The sequence below is a fragment of the Pipistrellus kuhlii genome, unplaced genomic scaffold (assembly GCF_014108245.1).
Source record: "Pipistrellus kuhlii isolate mPipKuh1 unplaced genomic scaffold, mPipKuh1.p scaffold_m20_p_8, whole genome shotgun sequence".
NCBI classification, from domain to species: Eukaryota; Metazoa; Chordata; class Mammalia; order Chiroptera; family Vespertilionidae; genus Pipistrellus; species Pipistrellus kuhlii.
This window is the reverse complement of record NW_023425584.1, coordinates 28,647,540-28,670,458: the sequence shown is the minus strand read 5'-3', so window position 1 is coordinate 28,670,458 and position 22,919 is coordinate 28,647,540. Positions and strand designations below refer to the sequence as shown.

General features: G+C 39.6%; 1 protein-coding gene across 2 annotated transcripts in view; it reads left to right on the top strand.

Moving 5' to 3' along the window:
• Positions 1-512: 512 nt before the first annotated feature.
• SMAD5 (SMAD family member 5) overlaps positions 513-22,919 on the top strand; it is a 44,629-nt gene continuing 22,222 nt past the window's right edge. Inside the window, exons 1-2 of one of the 2 annotated variants that reach the window (XM_036424956.2) lie at positions 525-640; positions 1,448-1,668. The gene's annotated coding sequence lies outside the window, so the exon portion shown is untranslated. Of the gene's footprint in view, positions 641-1,447; positions 1,669-22,919 lie in introns of both variants that reach the window. The other variant, XM_036424955.2, reaches the window with a different exon arrangement.

Genomic DNA, 22,919 nt, shown 5'->3' with positions numbered 1-22,919 from the left:
ATGGTTGGGGGTGGGAGCTAGCCCACTCTCTTTTTTTTTAAATCCTCACCCGAAGATGTGTTTATATTTATTGATTTGAGAGCGAGAGCGAGCGAGAGCGAGAGCGCGAGAAAGGGAGAGAGCGAGAAAGGGAGAGAGAGAGAAATGATGTGAGGGAGAAACATCCTTGGGTTGCCTCACGTAAAAGGCCCGACCAGGGATTGAACTCAAAACCTAGATATGTGTCCTGACTGGGAATCAAAGTCGAAATCTTCCAGGTATACGGGGTCAAGGCTCCAGTAAACTGGGCCGCGGGCCAGGGTCGGACTCTCACCGCCGGCCCGGCCCCTGCGGCGAGAAGCCGGAGTGCGGGCGCGGGGCCGCGGCGCGGAGCCCCAGGCGGGCGGCGGGGAGAGGCCGCCTTCCCTCCCTCCCTCCCTCCCAGCCGCCGCGGTCACTCGGCGCTCGCGCGCATGCGCCGCCCTCCGCCGCCCTCCGCGCGGGGGGGTCGGGGAACGGGGGTGCCCTGGGCTCTTTCCCTCCCTCATCCGGGTCCTGGGCGAGCGGGCGCCGTGCGCGTGTCCCGCGGCCGAGCTGCTAATAAAGTTGCACCGAGGGGAAGCGCAGCGACGGTGTGGAGAGCGCGCCCGGCGGCCGGAGAGTGAGTGAGGGGCCCGGGCGCGAGCGGGCGCGGGCTGCGGGGCGCAGGCGGAGCCGGGCGCTCCGGGCGGACGCGGGCCGAGGCGGGGCGTTCGGCGCGGCCGCCGCCGAAACCGCCCGGGCCTGCCGGGAGGGAGGTAGGCCGAGCCCCGGCCTGTGGGGTCCGGGCGGGCGGGCGGGGACAGGGCGGCCCGTCTGGCGGCGGAGGCCTCGCCCGCGGCCGGGGGCGTCGTGAGGCGGGGCGGAGGCGGAGGCGGGTCCTGGTCCTGCGCCGGCGTGACCGCGGGTCCGGGGAGGGAGGTGTTGGGGACGCCCCCGAGGGGCTCCCCGGCCCCGCCGCTGCCCAGAGGATCGGGTGGCTCTTCCTCACCCAGGCGGCACCCCGGGGCGATGGCCGTGCTCGGCGGCGGAGCATCCTGGCCGGCGCCACTGCAGAGCTGTCCGGTGGCTTGATGAATCCGTGCCGCCGTCGCTTTGTGTTGCGGAGATAAGGATCCACGCTTATCGGTGGGAATTACACGCCGGGCAGCTGTGACCTGCTCCTGCACGCCGCCGGGGGTTGGGCCCGGTGGCTGCCACTTGCCATGCCGGTTTTCACCGCTGCAGAGCTTTCTTCTGCTTCGTGTGAAACTTATGCATAGCTGCACGGAGAGTGCCCAGCAGCGAGTCTGCTGCCTTCATGGTAGTCAGCCCCTGCCCAGGTCCTTCACTTCGTTATCAATCCTGCAGCTTCATATTCCGGGGTCCGTCGTCCCCCCCTCCCCCGCCCGCCCCCCTCCCTTTCCCTTTTCCTTTCTTCCCCCTTCAGCTGCTGTTATTACGTGGAGTTTGGAGCCTACGCTTTGAAAACTCCCATGTGGCGCCCGTCTTAAGTTGGAGCATGCTCAGTAGCCAAAAACAGATTTTGGTTTGCCAAAAGAGCTGGGACGAGGATAGTCGGGTATTCTGGACCTTTGCCCGCTTCCTAACAGAATGTTCCAATTCTGGTTTGGATGGCATTGGAGAGTGAAGCTGTAGGCCAGCCTGGAGGTGAGGAATGCCTGAACACCCTGGGCCAGATCTCTATCTTGATTGTAGAGACATTGTTTCCTGACCAGCTGGAGATCTTGGGGGTGAAGGGGGGAGGTGTGTGTGTGTGTGTGGGGGGGGGGGGGGGAGGCATTCCTGGCCGCCTGTGCCTTGACATGGGTGTGGCGCTAAGTATATCTTGTTTACCTTATCTTTCTATGGAAAAAGTTTTCAAATCTGGTTGGGGTTTGTCACATCAAGCCTGTTGCCTGGCACTACCAAACGTGTTCTTATCTAGCACCAAAGACTGGATAGGTGGAGGTTGTGGCTTGGCCTCACAGAAGTTGAGAGGAAAGGGGACTTGAGTTGCTGTTTTTTTAAATTCTTAAAAAAATTTTTTTTGTTTTAAAAACCGGAATACAGTACTTACATTTCCTTGCAGTGCCCAAATTACCCGGGGTGAATTAGTTTTTAATGTTCATTTGAAAGTTGAAAGGTTGAAAACGTGAATCCCAGTAGGTATAGTACCATCCAAGTAGTTTAAAATTTTTGCTTGAAACCAGAAAACAATAGCTAGACACAGTGTAATAGTTTTCCATTTTATTGGTCCGAATATTGTTATGAAATTAGTGGGTTCCAAGTTAAGCTAGGTATTATTTTTGGATTTGAACAAATTATTGTATATATATATTTTTTACTCCTTTGCTAACTCTCATTCCTCTAAGGTGAACCTGGAGATTACAAGAATACAAAACTCGTAAGAGATAAAGTAACGTAGCCTTCATAAAAGTTATACATATTTTGTTTAGACTTTTAATTTAATTTTTGTTTATGATTGTTTGCATGATTGTCAGCATCCTCCTTTCCTTCCTCTCTACATTGCTGCGCCCTCGGTGTGCCTTATTTTTTCACAGAGCTGCTATTATGGCATAAATTAGTCTCGTTTATTTTTGTTATAAAAATCCATTCATCCCTTAAGTGTAAAAGTTAGATGCATCTTCTCAACTGACTTTCCTCTTAATTTTTTAAATGCATCCCTATGATATCATCTGGTTTAAAGGAAGGAAGAGAGCAGGGAGCTGGAAAAGAAAAGAATAAAATAATTTTCGTAGAATCTGCGTGGATTTGGTAGTATTATCTACTTGTCTGGTTCACGGTGGTAGGCGCCACAGAAATGGGTAGATTGATATGTGCTGCGTTTCTTTTCCCTCTGGCAAAGTCAGCTGTTAATTTCAGTGGGAGACAGTGGCAGAATGTTGTTACTAATGAGGTTTGAATCAGATTGTTGTTTGCTGTTGGTTATGTAACATGTTTCTGGGAGTATTATTAAAAGTTGCCTTCTGTTGCAAGGTAGAGGCAAGTAAATTCTCCTTACCCTCTTCACTGGGTTTTAATTCTTGGCTGAACCTGAAGGCACATTAGACTATAACCATAATTATACCTGGGCAGCCTGTCTGTTTCCTGTTTTCATCATGAACCCAAACATTATGATTTGCAGCGATGATCTTTTTTGTCCTTTGCATTAAACAGAGGCAATATGTTGTTTTCTCTCTACTGAAACCAGATTTGTAACTTTGTCAAATAAAAGATAGTGGCTTTTAGTTTTTTGAAGACTAGGCAATAAAATATCAAACAGTTTTTATTTTTATTTTTTAGTAACTTAAATTGAAATACTTTAAAAATTCTATTTTACACAAATTGCTTGCTTGTGTTTATGTAAATGTTAATGTTACCAATACTTTGTGGAGTCTTTGAATTAAGAAAGCCCTTTTTGTTTATGACTTATCAGTGTTTATTATTACCAGATGTATATGTTGGATTAGGCAGTGAGCCACACATTTGGTTGAATTTCAGAGCTGACTTCAGTACACTATAGGATATTGCTGCCTTTATTCCCCTGGTTTATCCGTCTTCCCTGTTCTCTTTACTTCTAGAGGTGTGTGTGTGTGTGTGTGTGTGTGTGTGTGTGTGTCCTCCGTCTTTTCTCTCCATCCTAAGCATAAAGAAGAAGCCAAATAGTTTTATTTCCTCAAATGTTACAGGCATCTTATATCCTGTGTGTTTGCTAGTCTATTCATAAGGTCAGAGACACGGGAGATTTCCTTTTGTAAAGGACAGTAGCAGCATGAGGGATGATTCTTTTCTTCACCATCCTGAATATCATGGGGGAAAGTATCTGGGAGGTTAGGACTCAGGAAGGCTCTGCAGAAATGGGGTGCTTTCCCACCAACAAAGATGGTCATGACCCCAGGAAGCCTATTCATGCCTTCCCACTTTAAAAGTTAATAGGATAGTAGTTATTAAAAAGTTTAGTGCTGGATTATCCAGTTCATTGTCATTGTCTAGAACTCTGAATCTGAGAGGTATGTTTACTAGGTGGAAGGTTAAGATAGAAAATTCTTTTTGAAGATCTGCTAAAAATTTTATTAGAACCAACTAAATTCCCAATCTTTTCGGTCACTTTCATATTCTAACAGCTTTTATCGTTTTACTCCTTTGAATAAATGGATCAATTATAATTTTTTCCATAAATAATCAGCTATAGTTCTGGGCTGTTTAGTTTTGTACATTTTTGCCTTCATTAGCTAGGTGGGAAGATTTTCGGCTCCATTCTGGTAAGGAGGTGGTTTCAGAAGGAATTTATTTTTTATTGGATTTATTGGGGTGACATTGGTTAATAAAATATTATAGGTTTTAAGTGTACAATTCTATAATTGTATTCATATAATCTATGTATTGTATGTTCATCATCGCAAGTCTAGTCTCCTTCCATCACCATTTATCCCCTCTTTACCCTTTCCTACCTCCCCTCACGACCCCTGCCCTCTGGTAATATTCATACATTTATCTGAGGTGGTTTTTTGTTTTTGTTTTTGTGTGTGTGTGCGCGCGCGTGCGTGTTTTCTTAATTCCTTCACTTTTCCCACCTAGCCCCCGAATTCCTTCTCCTCTGACAGCTGTCACTCTGTTCTCTGTATCTATGAGTCTGTTTCTGTTTTGTTTATTTTGTTCATCAGATTCCACATATAAATGAAATCATGTGCTATTTGTCTTTCTTTGACTGGCTTATTTCTTGGCTTATAGCATAATATGCTCCAGATCATCCATACTGTCACAAAAAGGAAATTTTTTTTTTTTTAGAGCCAAGTATTCCATTGTGTAAATGCTTTTTTTTTTTTTTTTTTTTTTTTTTTTTTTTTTTTTTAAATCAACTCATCTATTACTGATGGACACTTGGGCTGCTTCCAAATCTTGGCTGTTGTAAATAACACTGAATATTTTTTTTTGAATTAATGATTTGGATTTCTTCAGATATATTCCCAGAAGTGAAATTGTTGGGTCATAAAGCAGTTCCATTTTTAATTTTTCAAGGTTAACTCTATACTGCTCTCCATGGAGGCTGCACCAATCTGCATTCCCACCAACACAGTGCACTAGGGCAGCGTTTTTCAACCGCTGTTCCGCGGCATGCTAGTGTGCCGCGAGATGTTGCCTGGTGTGCCGTAGGTGCAGACAAGACAAGAATTTTATAATTTTTCACTATTTTGTTTACTTAATATTTCATAATAAAGTAATTATAAAATACTTTCTTTGTGTTTATTTGATTCCTATTCAAGAGAATTACTTTATATATAGTCAATATAGGCACAGAGTTAAATTTTTTAACATTTTCTAATGGTGGTGTGCCTCGTGATTTTTTTCATGAAACAAGTGTGCCTTTGCCCAAAAAAGGTTGAAAAACACTGCACTAGGGTTCCCTTTTCTCCACACCCTCACCAACACTTGTGTTTGTTGATTTATTGACGATAGCCATTCTGACAGGTGTGAGGTGTTATCTCATTGTAGTTTTATTATGCATTTTTCTCATGATTAATGACTTTGAGCATCTTTTCATATGTCTGTTGGCCATTTGTGTGTCCTCTTTGGAGAAGTGTCTATTCAGGAACTTTGCCAAATTTTTAAAGTTTTTTTTGTTGTTTTCTTTGTTTGTTTGTTTTGTTTGTTTTTTGTTAATTCTCAACAGAGGATATTTTTCCCATTGATTTTCAAAGAGAGTGGGAGGGGGGAATTGGGGAGGAGGGAGGGAGGGAGAAAAAGAAAGGGAAGGAGGGAGGGAGAAAGAGAGAGATGGAAGGAAAGAGAGAGATCAAGATTGGTTGTCTCCTACAAGCATTCAGACCAGTCTGGAAATTAAACCTGTAATCCATTTAGGTATTCTTGACTGGGAACCAAACCAAGACCCTTAAATAGGTGAGGCCCACTCTCTAACCATTGAGCATTGCTGGCCAGAGCCCTTGTCCATTTTTAAATCAGATTGTTTTTTGTTGAATTGTATAAATTCTTTATAAATTTTGGATATTAACCTCTTATCAGTTATATCATTGGTGAATATGTTCTCCCATTCAGTGGATTGTCTTTTCATTTTATTAATGGTTTCCTTTGCTGTGCAAAAACTTTTTAGTTTGATGTAGTCCCATTTGTTTATTTGTTTTTGTTTTCCTTGCCTGAGGAGATACATTAGAAAAAATATTGCTTGAGAAATGTTCATGATATTACTGCCTGTGTTTTCTTCTAGGATTTTTATGGTTTCAAGTCTAACAATTAAGTCTTTGAGTTTATTCTTGTATATAGTATAAGAAGGTGGTCTGGTTTCACTTTTTTGCATGTATTTGTCCAATTTTCCCAACACTATTTATTGAATAGTCTGTCTTTATCCCATTGTATGTTCTTGACTCCTTTGTCAAATATTAATTGACCATAAAGGTGTGGGTTTATTTCTGAGCGCTCTATTTTATTCCATTGATCTATATCTGTTTTTATGCCAGTACCATTCTGTTTGGATTACTGTGACCTTGTAGTATAGTTTGATACCAGGTAGAGTGATTTGTCCAACTTTGTTCTTCTTTCTCAGATTGCTGCTGCTATCCAGGGTCTTTTTGTTGCCATATACATTTTTGGAATATTTGTTCTAGTTCTGTGAAATATGCCATTGGTATCTCAATAGGAATTGTGTTGGATCTATAAATTGCTTTGGGTAATATGGATATTTTATCAATGAATTTTTCCTATCCATGAACACGGTATATTTGTATCTTCTTCACTTTCTTTTTTCAGTGTTTTATAATTTTCTGAGTACAGGTCTTTTACATTGTTGGTTAAATTGATTCCTAGGTGGTGGTTGTTTTTTTCAATGCAATTATAAATAGGATTGCTTTCTTCATTTCCTTTTCTGATAGTTCATTATTGGTATATAGAAATGTACCAATAATGATTTCTGGATATTTATTTTGTGTCTTGCTTCTTTACTGAGTTAATGTATCAGTTCTAGTAGTTTTTTGGTGGAATTTTTAGATAGTTCTCTATATATAGTATCATGTCATATACAAATGACAGTTTTACTTCTTCCTTTCCAATTTGTATGCCTTGTATTCTTACCTGTTTGTTGTGGCTAGGACTTCCAGTACTGTATTGAGTAAGAGTGATGAAAGCAAACATCCATGTCTTGTTGCCTATTGAGTTTGATGTTGGCTTTGGGTTTATCATATATGGCCTTTATTGTATTGAAGTGTGTTCCCTCTTTTCCCACTTTGCTGAGAGTTTTTATCATAAATTGGTGCTGGATTTTGTCAAATGCTTTTCTGGCATCTATTGATATGATCATATGAATTTTATCCTTTTTGTTTATGTGATGTGTCACATTTAATTGATTTGCAGATGTTGTACCAACTTTGATTCCCAGGAATAAATCACACTTTATCATGGTGTTTGATCTTTTTAATATACTGCTGGATCTAGTTTTGTTAAGGATTTTAGTATTTTGTTCGCCAGGGATATTGGCCTATACTTTCTTTCTTTGTATTATCTTTATCTGGTTTTGGAATTAGGATAATATTGGCTTTGTAAAATGAGTGTGGGAGTCTTCCCTTCTCTTGAATTTTTTGGAATAGTTTGAGAAGGATAGGTGGTAGTTTTTGAATGTTTGGTAAGATTATCCTATAAAGCCATCTGGTCCAGGACTTTTGTTTGTTGGGAGTTTTTTTGTTTGTTTATTATTGCTTCAAATTCATTAGTTGTAATCGGTCTATTCAGATTTTCTGATTATCCCTGATTCAGTTTTGGAAGATTGTATGTTCCTAGGAATTTTTCCATTTCTTCCAAATTGTCCAATTTGTTGGCATATACAGTAGTTGTTCTTAATATTTCCTAACACTCCTTTGTATTTTTTTGGTGTCAGTGGTTCTCTTTAATTTTTGATTTTACTTATTTGGGTCTTCTCTCTTTTTTCCTTGATGAGTCTGGTTAAAGGTTTGCCATTCTTGTTTCTCTTTTCAAAGAATCAGCTCTTGGTTTCATTAATCTTTGGTATTGTTCTTTTAGACTATTTTGTTTATTTCTGCTCTGATCTTAAGAAGTTTTTTTATTAGACAGTTCTGTGTGTGCACTACGATAATTGTAATTCACTTTTGGAAACAAGTTGTTAAAGTACATTTTGTAAACAAGTTTTTTTTTTTTTTCTTAAATTCTTTGGTACACTAGTCTCTGACTATAATGTACTATATATAATTTACAGACTGGTATATTCTGTAGAAATTTGGAAATAGGTTGATCTGTCTTTAGGTTTTAGATTTTTTCTTTTGATTTCCATATATATGTTATTTTGCTATGACTGAAAATAATAGTGAGAAAAATAAAACTAGTATCACCTTTCCACCTTTCTCTGAGCTTAGCAACTAGAGTCCTGGGAAGTCTCACATTTTTCAGATTTAACTATGACCTCAGAATATGGTTGGTGTTTTCAAGGCAAGTTTTGTTTTGTTCAATTTTGTTTTCATGATGTGTTAGGATCTGCCTAGCATCTATCTGGTAGGTTGTATAACTTGAGATCTAGTTATTCTGGTTTGTATGTTCTCAGGAAATGGGGCCACTGCAGACATATGTCAAAGTGTAGCCTTTCATTTTCTTTCTCCTATTCACATCTTTCTGCTCACTTAAGTGAGTGCCTGCTTAATTCACTGATCATTTCCACTCTTGGGGGTTGAAAGTGTAAATTGTATTAATACTGCCTAGAGCTGAAAAGGTATCCAGAGCCATATTTGCTATCTTTTAAGTAGGTGACTTGAACTCTTGGGGGGGTGCACATGAGGTATCTGTGGAACATCTTCATAAAACATTGGAATATATCTTGTGTACACAAGTTAGCACTTGGTGCTCTAGAGACACATAATATAATGATTTGGTATCCATCCTTGATGATTTTATAATTTAAAGGAAAGCACTATAAAGATTGACCAGCTCTGTGTCTATTCCTGTGCCTACAGGCCTGTACAGGTATACTTGAATACATCTGGTAGTAATGTAGGGAATCTTGCAGGCTCTGTGGGGGTGAGTGATATATCTAGATCAGGCTCTGCTTAATTAGAGGACTTAGAGGAGCAGATGCAGTTTAAAGAGTGATTAAAAACTGGGAAGCAAAAGTCTGGATGTGGGAGATAAAAAAAGTATATACTAGTGTGGGCACAAAGAGAGGCCAGGCAAGAAAATTATGCTGTGAAAAGTGTGAGGGACCATGAGTTCAGCTCCTGGATGGCTATAATTCTCAACCACTATGAAAACTTTTTGATGCCTTTGGAAATTGGGATCACTGCTGATAAAAGTGGTGATTTAAGTGTTTCTTTAGGAAAATGGTTTTGATGCTCATGTGATTATATCTCCCTTATAAATGTTTCCTTAAAGAATAAGATTTCTGAATCTAGGAGACCTTGTGGGTAAACTTGCTCTTGGTTTCTTTATCTTCTCTGCCTGCAGCATGATTGTGGCTTACATATTTTGTTATAGTTATAGACTTGGGTCTAAGATTGGTTTGACACTGGTGGTGGTGGTAGGGGTTGTCTTGCTGATACTTGGTGACTACTATTGATATTAGAACTACAGGGTAAGATATTTTTCAAGTTTTACCACCAACAGCAGCAAGAAAGTTACCCTTGAATTTAGTATATAGGCAAGTGACTTCTATTGCAGGTGATCTTAAAGTCCTTGGTTCTAAACCTACTTCATAACTTGGGACTCATGTTAAAGTGGGAGATAGGACCCTACTTTCACCTGATGAATCTGAATTTTGTGGTGATGAGTAATTTGTTTTTTAAACCTCACCTTGCATTTGTTTGTTCAGGTTTGGCTGAGAAGATGGTGGGTTGTGACCCATATGGGCCTTTAATTTCATGGGTTGATATGCTGAGGAGATTTTGTTTTGGCTAAAGTGTTGGGCGAGGTTTTTGAATTGGTTTGTTTGCTTTCTATTTTGGATTGAAACAATTGATGTTGGAGCAAAAAGTGAAGTAGCTGTTGCTATGAATTTACCTCTTAAGTTTGGGCATGAGCTGTAGCAGTATGTGTTTCTGTGTCTGTCGGTCAGTAGGAGAGTGTTAAGGGTGGTTTGTATGTGTTTATGGGAGTTGGTCAGGAGGTCCTAATCAGGTACCTCCAGGTAAGAACAGGACCTTTGGGTTTTTTATATTAATATGACTTTATATGATTTGGAAGCCTGGTGAAGCTTAACAACATTTTATTCATACACTTAATGTACATAAAATGTAATTCCTGATATTCAGTTTCATTATTAGCATTCCCCAAATCGGTTTATGACAAATCCCATTCTTTCTGGAGCTTTAGAATTACTGTTGACTCCTCTGTTTTTACATTCCACTTATCTATTCTATCAGTAAACCTATTATCCCCCAAAATATATGTTATATTGTCTACTTCTCACCTCTTCACTGCTATCACCCTGGTCTAAGCCATAGTCATATCACCTAGATTCCTGTAACTCTGAACTGGTCCCCCTGGTTTTACCCTTGCTGACCCCACTCCCCCAGTTTATTCTCAACACATCAGCCAGAGTAGTCATATATAATAAAAGCCTGATATAGTACTAAGTGTCCAACTGTTCCACAGTTCAACCAGTCTCTATGATGTGCACTGACGACCAGTGGGCAGCCGCTCTGACCACTAGGTTGGCTTGATGCTGGGGTCTGGCTGATTGGGACTGCTCAAGGCAGGCTGGACACACCCTGGAGCCTTCCTGCAGTCCCTCCCCAGCCCCGAATATGCACAGGGTGGATGTCCCTCTGCCTGGCCTTTACCTTTTCTCAATCTGGAACCCCTTGGGGGATGTTGGAGAGCCAGTTTCAGCCCAATCTTTGTAGGCCAGGCTGAGGGATCCCACTGGTGCATGGATTCATGCACCGGGCCTCTAGTTGTTTAGTGATGTCATGTTTCCTCTCAGAGCTCTCAAATGGGGTCTGAATTTCACTTATAGTGAAAGCCAAAGCCCTTACTGTATCCAATATGACCAGTCTGTGTCTTTTACCTGTTTGATCCCACTCTTTATTTCCCCCTCCTAGTTCACTTTATTCTCAGACTACCCTGGTCTTGCAGTAATGTGAGTGTGCCAGGTATGCTTCCAACTTGCAGTAATGTGAGTGTGCCAGGTATGATCTTTGTGTTGCCTTTGCCTGTAATGCTTTTTCTTCAGATATCTGCCTGGCTCTTATTTCCTTAAAAGTTTTGACTCAGTTGACACCTTCTCAGTGAGGCCTGTCCAACCTATTGGAAATTATACCTCTCCCACAACATGCCTTTTCTACCCCATTCTGCTTTATTTTTTTCCATCGTGCTTTTTACCTAACAAACCCTATTGTATCACTTATTTATTGTATGTTGTCTGTCTCCCTCCATTGGAATGTAAGCTACATGAAGACAAGGACTTGGTCTTCTTTATTCACTTAAGTATTCCCAGCTCCTAGAATGCTACCTCAGTAAGTGCACTTTTGAATGAGTAACTTTAATAAGTTCTCTGAATATGCTTTATACTGCTTCTTAAATATTACATTCTGATAGGCAAAAATCAAGTAAACCAACAGATAATTACATATAGGTTAATATAGTGAAGGATGCGAACATAGTATTTATATAGGGGTATAGGGTGGTCAGGGAAGGTCTCTGGGAACATAGCTAAAGTTGAGGCCTAAATGAAGAGAGGTCTAGAAATTAATGGTTGTAGCTTGAAGAGAGTGGTCCAGGTAGAGAATGGCATTTGTAACATACCTGAAGTACAAAAAAGACATTTCCAGGCAGAAAGATAAATGCTCTGGAAAAATGAATTCTTACTAATATTTATTTAGAGCAGAAAATATTTTACCCTAGTTTCTAATTGATTTAAATTTCAGCTTCTAAACTGGTATAACCCTAAATATAATGAAGGGAATTCTTTTGAAATATGAATGACTCTTGTAATCTAATCCCTCTTTAGGAAGTATTTTAATATTAGAAGCCCAGTGCACAAAATTTGTGCATTGGGCATGCGGAGCGGGGGGAGGAAGGGGGAGGGCGCGAGTTCCCGGATTGCAAGAGGGCGCAGGCCAGGCTCAGGGACCCCACTGGTGCAGGGTTGGAGCCAGGGTGGGACACAGGAGGTTGGCCAGCCAGGGAGGAACCGCGGGAAGGCTCCAGGGCATGTCTGGCCCATCTCAATCAGTCCTGACCAGTTGGACCCTAGCAGCAAGCTAACCTACCAGTAGGAGCGTCTGCCCCTTGGTGGTCAATGCATGTCATAGTGAGTGGTTGAGCGGCCTTAGCATATCATTAGCATATTATGCTTTGATTGGTTGAATGCTCGACAGGATGACCGGACACTTAGCATATGAGGCTTTTATTATATAGGATGGCTGAGGTTCAGCTATACTTTGGTTTTAAATCTGTTTTTTCCTCTGACTATGCAAAAGTACATGTTTATTTTAAGAAGTAAAGAATTGTGTGAAGCAGAGTGTTTTGTATCCTTGCCTTACCCCCACCACTAATACCTTTCAAAACTCTTTATGCAGGTTCTCTATTTATTTATTAAACAAATACTGAGCACATATGTTACTCGGTTTATAGCGACGAGTGAAAACAGATATGGTTGCTCTCATTTACATTCTTCCAGAACTTACTTTTTTGCAGAGCTGGACAGATAGATGTAAAAATAAAGGTACAAGTGCTACCAAATAGAGGTATGTGATATAATAGAGGAATTTCACATAGAGTGCTCTGGGAAGGCTTCCCTGGAGAAGGAATGTTTGAGGTGAAATCAGAGATGTATGTGTGAGTGTGTATATTTGTAATGTGATAGATTCTTTTGTAATTCATGTTGTCTATTAATTTTATAAGGTTTACATATATGGCGGAGGTACCACTGCATTTCTTTGGATTTCTGAGATGCTGTTCTGTGCTATTGTTCTTTCAATAGTTGCAGTTTTTCAGAACTCAGGGAACCTAACACATGCAGCAAGTTCTAAATCTTACTATTATCACAGTTGTCTTTCTAGCTGAGGTTATTTCTCTTTGAAATGACAAAACGTATCAATATGAGAATCATCTCTTCAGGTCTTCATAAACTAGAGGTCAACTCTAAAAGGCCAAGCATAGTTGTTTAAGTTTCTCCAAGTTCTGATGTAAGAAGCACATATTCCTGTGTGTTCAGTTACTGGCCTTTGGGGCTTGTATACATACTTTTTACTCTCTATTTTAATGTCCTGTCTCAGTTGACTATCATATGGAAGTAAGTCTAGAGTGAAACTAAGTGGTGTGCTAAACAGTATATTAAGCTTTTCATTGCGCCTTCTCTTTTTCCCCATTGTTCTTTAAAATCTTTGAGGTTACAGATAAGTGTTCTTTAAGCCTCAGTTTCTAGCACAGTGTATTCCTGGCTTATTAGGTACTCAATAAAATTTGAATAAATCAAATATCTATTCTTATAGATTCAACTCTCACTTCTGTTAATATGATCCCCCAAATCTACATATTCATTCCTCTTCTCATGAGCTTTAATCTCATATCTTCTTGAAGCTGCATCAGTGCTTGCTTCCTTATATCCCTCCACCATCAGCTTCTTGCCTTATCTTGGCTTTAACTAGAATTCCTCTGTTTAGGTAAGTGGTATCTTTATTCTTTCAGCTTTTAAACTTTACCTTTTTTGTTTGCCCCTGTTTCTATTTTAGGTAGTCACCAAGTCTTATTGATTGTTTATTTTTAATATCTCATACCCTTCCTTATCTATATCTCTGCTTTCTCACTTACCTTGTTCTGTGTACACCACCCTTTTATATCTTCCTTTCATAGTTGGGATTACTACTATGTTTTCCATCTTCCTTTTCTGCCATTTTGTCTCCTTCAAATGCCTCTTTGAACATATCTTTCTGCTTAGGTGGAACTCTACATGCACATAGGATCACTTCCAGCAGCCTGACTCCTTATCCTTGAATTCAGTCTTTCCCTTTTTGGCATTTATTCTGTGGTGATGTTTTAACCTTTTGCTTCACAAACTGGTTAATTGTAACCTCCTAGTCTCTCCTGCCTCATTTGGCTTAAGTGATACTTGGTTTTCCTTATTCTTGACCTTTATTACCAACTGGACTGTGAATTGTAGATTGTTGCTCCCAAGATTTGTGCTAATATGATGAACAGTTATCCATGTCTCATTCTTAAGGTTTTTATTAACCTCCATGTAGTGTGTGTGTGTGTGTGTTTGGGGAAGATGGGGGCCTGTCAGAGCTTGTTTTTTTGTATATTTGCTAATAAGCCCTATACTTTTTGTCTGTCTCTAGTCATTTATAACACAGTTAATTCTTATTAAGCAGTTTAATTCACAAATATATAATCTTTTTCCCTTTTTTCCCTTTGTTTTTCAGTTATATTGGGATGATTCCTCTTGCATTATTTTCTCTGAAAGATCTAAGTGTGATAGTGTTTGATTACTAGATTTTATTATATTCACTCAAACTGCAATGTTCATAATTGACTGACTCACTGTACACAGATTGTCCTGTGTATTTATTTCTCAATGGGATTTTAGATGGGGTGGTTGGGGATTCTCTGGTTTTTAAGCTAGAAATATAAATTCCCTGAAAAATGTCATGGGCACTGTTCAGTTTCATTTGTTTTTTGTTTTATTAACTTCTTGGTTAACCCACTGTCATTGTAACAAGTCTTGGCTTTTAAGGAAAAGGTTCAATCATATTCAGTCTTTTTTTTTTTTTTTTTTTTTTTTTTTTTTTTTTTTTTTACATTCTAAAACATTGGTTTAGTATAGCCTCTATAAGAGCAAAAAAGAGAAAATAGAATTTGTCTCCTATCCCTAATTGTGCTATTGAAATAAGGCTTTGATATTTGCAAGTAGTAATTTTTACATTTGCTTCTTATGAAGGTTATTGCAAAAGAAAATCTATGATTTAGGTTTCTTGAAATCTACTTTTTTTGTTTTCTTAGGAACTAAATACATCACCTTTAAAAATAATAACATTATTCTCAGTGGTGTACTCAGGATAGCTTTAACATGTTAGTGACGCAGGATGAAGATGGCAGAGGCGCAAGTAGGAATTCTCTCAGAAGTCAGGTTTTCATGTAGAGCAATTGTCTCAAATATCTGGGCTGTCAAAATATATCTTCTCTTCTACTTGAAGAGAACTCAGAGGTAAGAAAGCACTGGAGCACATGAAAGTACTAAAGAAACAAATTGCACACTGTGTGCTAATTGGGTCCTTTTGGAGATAGAAGAAAAGTGCATTTTCATTGGTTAATTTATGCATCATTAGGTAGTAGTTAAGCTTCTCCAAAACCAGAGGAATGTGGAAGAAGCTATGAGGAATGGAGAAAAGAGGCAAGAAATGAGGAGTAAAAGAAATGAGAACAAAAGAGAAGGGGTTGGGGAGCAATAGAGAGAGGTGATAGGGATCATCAGAAAAGACTTTGGGAGAGGAGAAAAGAAAAGCTGCAATTTTTTTCACCTCCTAACATCTCTGAGTTAATTGTTTATCTCACTTAATTCTCAGAACTTACATTCACTATATAAAATAGGAAACAATGAGAATACAGGTGTGTTAGATCCAGAATTTGAACCCTTAACAGTGCTTGGCATAGTGAGTATTCAATAAATGTTAGTGGTCTCCTCCTCCTCCTCCTCTAAGGAATATTATTTTCTTTGCTTTAGCAATTGATTTTGTATACTTAATGAGAAATTCTTTCATAACCAAGGAAAAGATGCTGTTGAAATCCTTGAAATAACTTTTTTTTTTTTTTTTTTAAGAAAGTTGTGTCTAAAAGTCCACTTTTTCAAAATCATTCATGCTCTTTCATCTATTCATTTGATTGGAGCATCATCCAACATCAGTCAGTAACTATGCATCCTATTCTCCATACTTTTTATAATGGATTTCCAACAGCACAGTAACAGGTTCATAATGATAATTAAATCTTCAAGAAAATCACGTTACATTTAGGTCTTTGTGAATGAACTAATGATAAGTGATTTAGGAAAATGCTCATTTAAAATGAAACCACTTAAAATGCAGATCAGTATTTCATACTAGATTGTGACTAAAAGATCTGATTGGGACTTTATCTTGAAAATTAAAATGTTGGATAAATTTTAGGTTATAATTATAAACAAGCATTTATTTTATAACGAACAAAGAATGAATCAAGTGTGAATAGATAGGATTCTTCTCACAAAATAATTTAGTAGCATAATATAGCTTCCTATCAAACATGACATTTGTGGTGCTGACATTAAGAGGATTTTTGTTTTTTTGCAAAAATATCCATAGAAATATATATATTGGGTCGGCAACTACGTAATTGCGGGTTTCACACATATATGGCTTCAGTTGAATTTTTAGGTTTGCAGACGTAGTACAAATGTAAAACACATTTTGTTATTTGATAGTTGGCTATTCAGCTGTTAATCAGTAAAAAAAGTTTTTTGATCTGTTTTGTAGTTTTCGTTTGGCGTTCGTTGAAAAATGGAAAATCAAAAGGAACATTTTTGTCATATTTTGCTTTTTTATTTCCGCAAAGGGAAAAACGCATCGCAAGCTCATAAAAAGTTATGTGCTGTTTATGGTGACGAAGCCTTAAAAGAACGGCAGTGTCAAAATTGGTTTGCCAAATTTCGTTCTGGTGATTTTTCACTCAAAGATGAAAAACGCTCTGGTCGTCCAGTTGAAGTTGATGACGCCCTAATCAAAGCAATAATCAATTCGGACTGTCACAGTACAACACGTGAGATTGCAGAGAAGCTTCATGTATCACATACATGCATTGAAAATCACTTAAAACAACTTGGCTATGTTCAAAAACTCGATACATGGGTTCCTCACGAACTGAAAGAATCACAGTTAACGCAGCGCATTAGCAGCTGCGATTTGCTAAAGAAACAATGAAAATGATCCATTTTTAAAACGACTGATAACTGGCGATGAAAAATGGGTTGTTTACAACAATATCAAGCGGAAAAGATCGTGGAGCAGGCCAGGTGAACCAACTCAAACAACATCAAAAGCTGATATTCATCAAAAGAAGGTTTTGTTATCAGTTTGGTGGGATTACAAAGGAATTGTCTACTTTGAACTCTTACCACCCAACCGAACGATCAATTCTGATGTCTACATTGAACAACTAACGAAATTAAACAATGCAGTTGAAGAAAAGCGGCCCGAATTGACAAATCGAAAAGGTGTTGTATTCCATCATGACAATGCAAGGCCACACACATCTTTGGTCACTCGGCAAAAATTAATGGAGCTTGGTTGGGATGTTTTGCCACATCCACCATATAGTCCTGACCTTGCACCATCTGATTACTTTTTGTTTCGATCTTTACAAAACTCCTTGAATGTTGAATGGTAAAAATTTCAATAATGATGATGATGTCAAATCGTACCTGATTCAGTTTTTTGCTAATAAAAACCAGAAGTTTTTTGAACGTGGGATTATGATGCTGCCTGAAAGATGGCAAAAGGTCATTGATCAAAATGGGCAATACATTACAGAATAAAGTTATTTAGTTCCATGAAAAAATTGTCTTTGATTTTCTTTTTAAAATCCGCAATTACTTAGTTGCCGACCCAATATATTGCTTTCCCCAAGAACCTCTGTTAATTCTTTGATAGTCAAGTTATTCTTTCTCTACAAACAATTGACTTGTTTACCGATCACTACAAAAGTGATAAATTCCTGAAGCTCTGTTCTACATCACTGCAAACCCACTACAGGAGTTTCATCCATCTGGGCCAAAGTGCATCACTCCCATGGGTTTTCTAGGCAAAGTGAATTGCAAATCTGATGCTAATACTGCTTGCTGTGCCATGAGTAATAAAGTCCTTTGTCTCTGATCCAGGAGTCTCATGTACTTTGTGGAACTTACTTATTTGCTTGTATTAGGTCTAGTAATAATTAATGTCGTTTTCTAATACTTTTTTAAATCGAATTTATTTAAACAATACAACAAAATTTAATCAACAATATAGTTGCCGTTGTTTTCTACTACTTGTGCCCAACGCTCAGGAAGCATTTTAATCCCTCTGTTGTAAAATTCTTGTGATTTTGATGCAAAAAATTCGGTCAATGCATTTTTGAGGCATTCTTCATTATTAAATTTTTTTCCAAGAAGAAAGTTTTGCAAAGAACGAAACAAATGGTAATCGGAAGGGGCAATATCAGGAGAATATGCAGGTTGAGGGAGAACTTCCCGTTCCAACTGGCGCAGTTTTTCAGCAGTGATTCTTGCAGTATGCGGTCGTGCGTTATCGTGGTGAAGAATTACGCCCTTCCGATTAATCAGCGCGGGTTCTTTTTCTCTTAAAGCTTGGGCTAACCTTTCCAATTGGGCACTATACACTGCACTTGTAATGGTTTGGTTAGATGGTAAAAGTTCATAATGAAGAATTCCTTTAAAATTCCACCAAACACACAACATCACTTTTTTTGCATGCAAGTCAGGTTTTGGCGTGGGCTGCGGAGCCTCATTTTTGTCCAACCATTGAGGCCGCCTTTTCAAATTAACATACAGCACCCATTGTTCATCTCCGGTAACAATTTGCTCTAAAAACGGCAAACGGTTTTGACGAGAGAGGAGCGAACTGCAAATTGTGACTCTTTGATTACGGTTGTTGTCGGTCAACTCATGAGGAATCCATTTTCCAAACTTTTGGACTTTGCCAAGTGCACGCAATTGATTGAAAATTGTTTTCTGTGAACAATTTAAAGTTGTCGCAAGCTCTTGTTGGGTAATTTGAGGATTTTGCACCAAAAGAGCTAGAAGAGCTTCTTGATCAAAATTGGACACACGGCCTCGACCACTCTTGTCATCTAACGAAAAATTTCCCTCGCGAAATTTCTCAAACCAACGCTGGCATTTTCTGGCGCTAACTGCATCTTGACCAAGAGCACTACAGATGTTTTTTGCAGCCTCACTTGCTTTTCTTCCTAATTGGAACTCGTAAAGCGTGCAGTGCCGAATATGCTCTTCATCTGCCATCTTTTTAGCCCTAGTTTTGCAACAAAAACCAAACCAAACACAAACTTTTTCAAGCAAAACTTGTTAATTGCACTTCACACGTTCTGTAGATACCACGTGTTCGAAGGTTATGTCAATACAAGTCAACGCCAAGCAAGATTTTAAACGAATGTTTAAAAACGTCATTAATTATTACTAGACACGATAGAGGAGTAGGGTAAAATTAAATCCCAAGCCCTACATTTTTGCTATCATTTTAATAAACTTAGTGAAATTTTACAGTTTTTGCAAATTTGCAGTTTTACTCATGGTTTATGATGATGGAGATGCTAGTGAATGCGAACTAATTTTATAGGTGATTTGCTCACTAGTAAATTTTTAAAAGACTTTTTATATTGAAGTATATCTTATAATAAAGTATATAAATCTTACATGTATAACTCAGTGAACTTTTACATATGTGTACATTTATGTTGTCACCCAAATCAAGATATAGAAAATTTATAGCTCCCCGGAAGTCTCTCTTGTCCCTCATATTAGTAATATTATTGCCTCTAATGACATTGGTTAGTTTTTCCTCTTTTTGAATGTCATATAGATGGAATGATATAATGTTTAATATTTTATATCTGAATTCTTTAGTATATCCATGAGATCCATCATGTCTTTTAGGAATGGAATAGTTTGGTCCTAGGAATTTATGTTTAGTTAATAAATTTTGTCAAACAATTTTCCAAAGTAGTTGGGTAAATTTATATCATTCTATATTTAAAAAGTTGAGTGTAAGATTTGTCCCTACCCTTTTCGTAGTACTAGTTTTTTATTTATTTTTCTAAATTAAATTTAGAGAGAAAGGAAGGGAGAGGGGGAGGGAGAGCAAGAGTGAGAGACAGACAGATAGAGAGACAGACAGAGACTCCATCTGTTGATAGAACCCACAACCTGGTTATATGCCCTGACTGGGAATTGAACAGGAGACCTTTGGAGTGTGGGATGACGCTCCAACCAACTGAGGCACACTGGCCAGGACCCTGGTGCTAGTTTTAAGAAAGCACTAGTCTTAGGTTTTAAAATCTGACACTCCTTATTCTTTCTGAAGCCAATCTCTTGCAGTCTAACTAATGACATCATCTTTCACCATTCACAAATCATTGGCCTTTTCTTTGTTCACATTGTTTTTTAAAGTTTCTCTTGTGTTTAACCTTCCACAATATCTTTGTATCTAGTTCTAAAATCTTCCTCATAGTGATACTTTATCAATAACTCTCTTTTCTACCAGTGAATGTTCCCTAATATTTGGGTATTTACCTTCTGCTCTTTTCATTCTTTTGAAAACCTACATTTTCTTTACTGTTTCAGCTCTTTGTACAAAATCTTAAGTCTGTTTCTCATCTTTTCTTTGCTAAACCTATATCTCCAGTCATGTCCCTTTTCTCAATAGAGTTAACCATCTTCTCTGCTGACTAAGCCACTTTCGTAGTATCCTTAATTCTGTTAATGGAATTGTCATTATCTTAGTCACCTGGATTTAAAATCTGAAGTTATCTTTTTAATTGCAAGGTACAGTTGATAGAAAAATCAATGGCCATTCATTATATACTCCCTTAATATGTGGTATGGCACATGGCATAGTGCCAGGTACTGAAGACTTGTTCCTGGGAAGATTTTATATTCCATTTGGGAAGTTAAGATATGTTTTTATCATTTCAGTATTATTTATAATAAGTATAATAAATGGCCATAGCCTTTTTAGGGTGGAAGAGTAAAGAAATTTTTTACAAAAGGGTATGGGTTTGAGCTTATCATTAAAGATGACTGAGATTTCTCTTAAAAGACACAGATGAGCAGAGGTGCAGAGATTGGGGTTGTATCAGAAAGTGTGTATAGAGGTAGGTATGTTAGACAGAGACAAGATCTAACCAATATTTGAAATCTTCACTCTTCCTCTTCTGAATAATAATGATCATTATTCACATTTGAATAGTGCTTTTCAGTTTATAAAGTATCTATTACTGTTACCTTTAACATTACTTCTGTTACTTCACTGGTTGCTCATTATCTGCAGTTGGCTGTGTAGTTACCACAGGGGATTGTACCCACTCTATCAGTGGAGTGCCACTGCACATCATTTCCTCTTGTCATTAACTCCAAGAGCTTCTTAATGGTGCAGAGTAGTGGTCAGCCTGGAGCAAGTTCATTAAGTTAATGTGCTTAAAATATCACAGAAGGCAGTAGGAATTATAAAATTATAAACTGTTCTTTTCTCAGTTAAACTTTGAATTATCTTTAAATTTATTCAGTATTAGAGGCCTGGTGCACAAAATTTGTGCATGGGTAGGGTTCCTAGGCATGACCAGCAATCAGGATCAATCTGTGGGGCAACTGGTGGGGCAATCGGGGGCCCCCGCTGGCACCTGCCTTGGCTGCCCTGGCGCTGCCTGCTTGCCAGCCCTGCCCCATGCCGCCTCCACCACTGCCAGTTGTCTCCCTCTGTGGGGTGACTGACAGGGCAAATGGGGCCCCCACTGGCACCTGCCTTGGTTGGCCTGGGCCTTGTGGGCTAGGGGCAGCTCCTGCGTTGAATGTCTGCCTCCTGGTGGTCAGTGCACGTCATAGCAACCGGTCGTTCCTGTGGGATCAGGCTGAATCAGGCTTTCCAACATCCCCTAGGGCACATGTGTCAAACACAAGGCCCGCGGGCCAAATCCGTCCCGCCAGGCTTTGCAATGTGGCCCGCACCGCGCTGTCATCACTGCACTCCGCTGCGTTTCCATCACAATGACAGTTTATGACTGTTCAGTAAACCATTCGGCCCGCGATTTAGGCTGGATTTTAGATTTTGGCCCCTTCTCTGATTGAGTTCGACACCCCTACCCTAGGGGGTCCCAGATTGTGAGAGAGTGCAGGGCAGGCCGAAGGACTCCACCAGTGCACAATTGGGACACGAAAGGGATGCAGGAGGTTGGCTGGCTGGAGAGGGACTGCAGGGGGAGAGGGGGGCTCCAGAGAGTGTCCAGTCCGTCTCGCTCAATCCCGATCGATCATCTGGACCCCAGCAGCAAGCTAACCTACTAGTCAGAGTGTCTGCCTCCTGACGGTCAGTGCACGTCATAATGAGCAGTTGAGCGGCCTTAGCATATCATTAGCATATTATGCTTTGAACTAATGGCCTGGTGCACAAAATTCATGCATGGAAGGCGGGGGTATCCCTCAGCCCGGCCTGCACCCTCTCCAATCGGGACCCCTTGAAGGATGTCATACTGCTGGTTTACAGGGATCGTGCTAAACCGGCAGTTGGACATCCCTCTCACAATCCAGGACTGCTGGCTCTTAAACGCTTACCTGCCTGCCTGATTGCCCTTTACCACTCTGCCTGCCATTCTGCTTGCCCCCAACTGCCCCCCTGCTGGCCTGCTCACTCCAAACTGCCTGATCATCCTCAACTAACCCCCACTGATAGCCTGCTCGACCCCAATTAGCCCCTCTGCTGGTCTGCTCACCCCCAACTGGCCTGATCACCCCCAGCAACCCTCCCTCCCCCCACTGTCCCGATCACCCACAACTGCCCTTTTGGCCTCTAACCACCTCTACCTCCGCACAGCCACCATGGCTTTGTCCAGAAGAATGCCCAGAAGGTCTCTCAGTATAATTAGCTTATTACCCTTATATTAGTATATGGTTGAACAGCTGACTGGTGGACCAGACACTTAGCATATTAGGCTTTTATTATATAGGATTCTTAGTTCTAAAAATAGATACTTTACATTTTTTTGGCAATTATGTGTGTTAGGATTTATTTGAGGGCTTGGTGCATTTTATCTTATGACAACTGTTACTACAGTATAATTTACATTTAATAATGTGACTTGAATAACACCATGGCTTTTGCCCAAACCTTATAAGTCTGTGAAACATTTTAAAGAGAATAATGACCTTAGGGAAG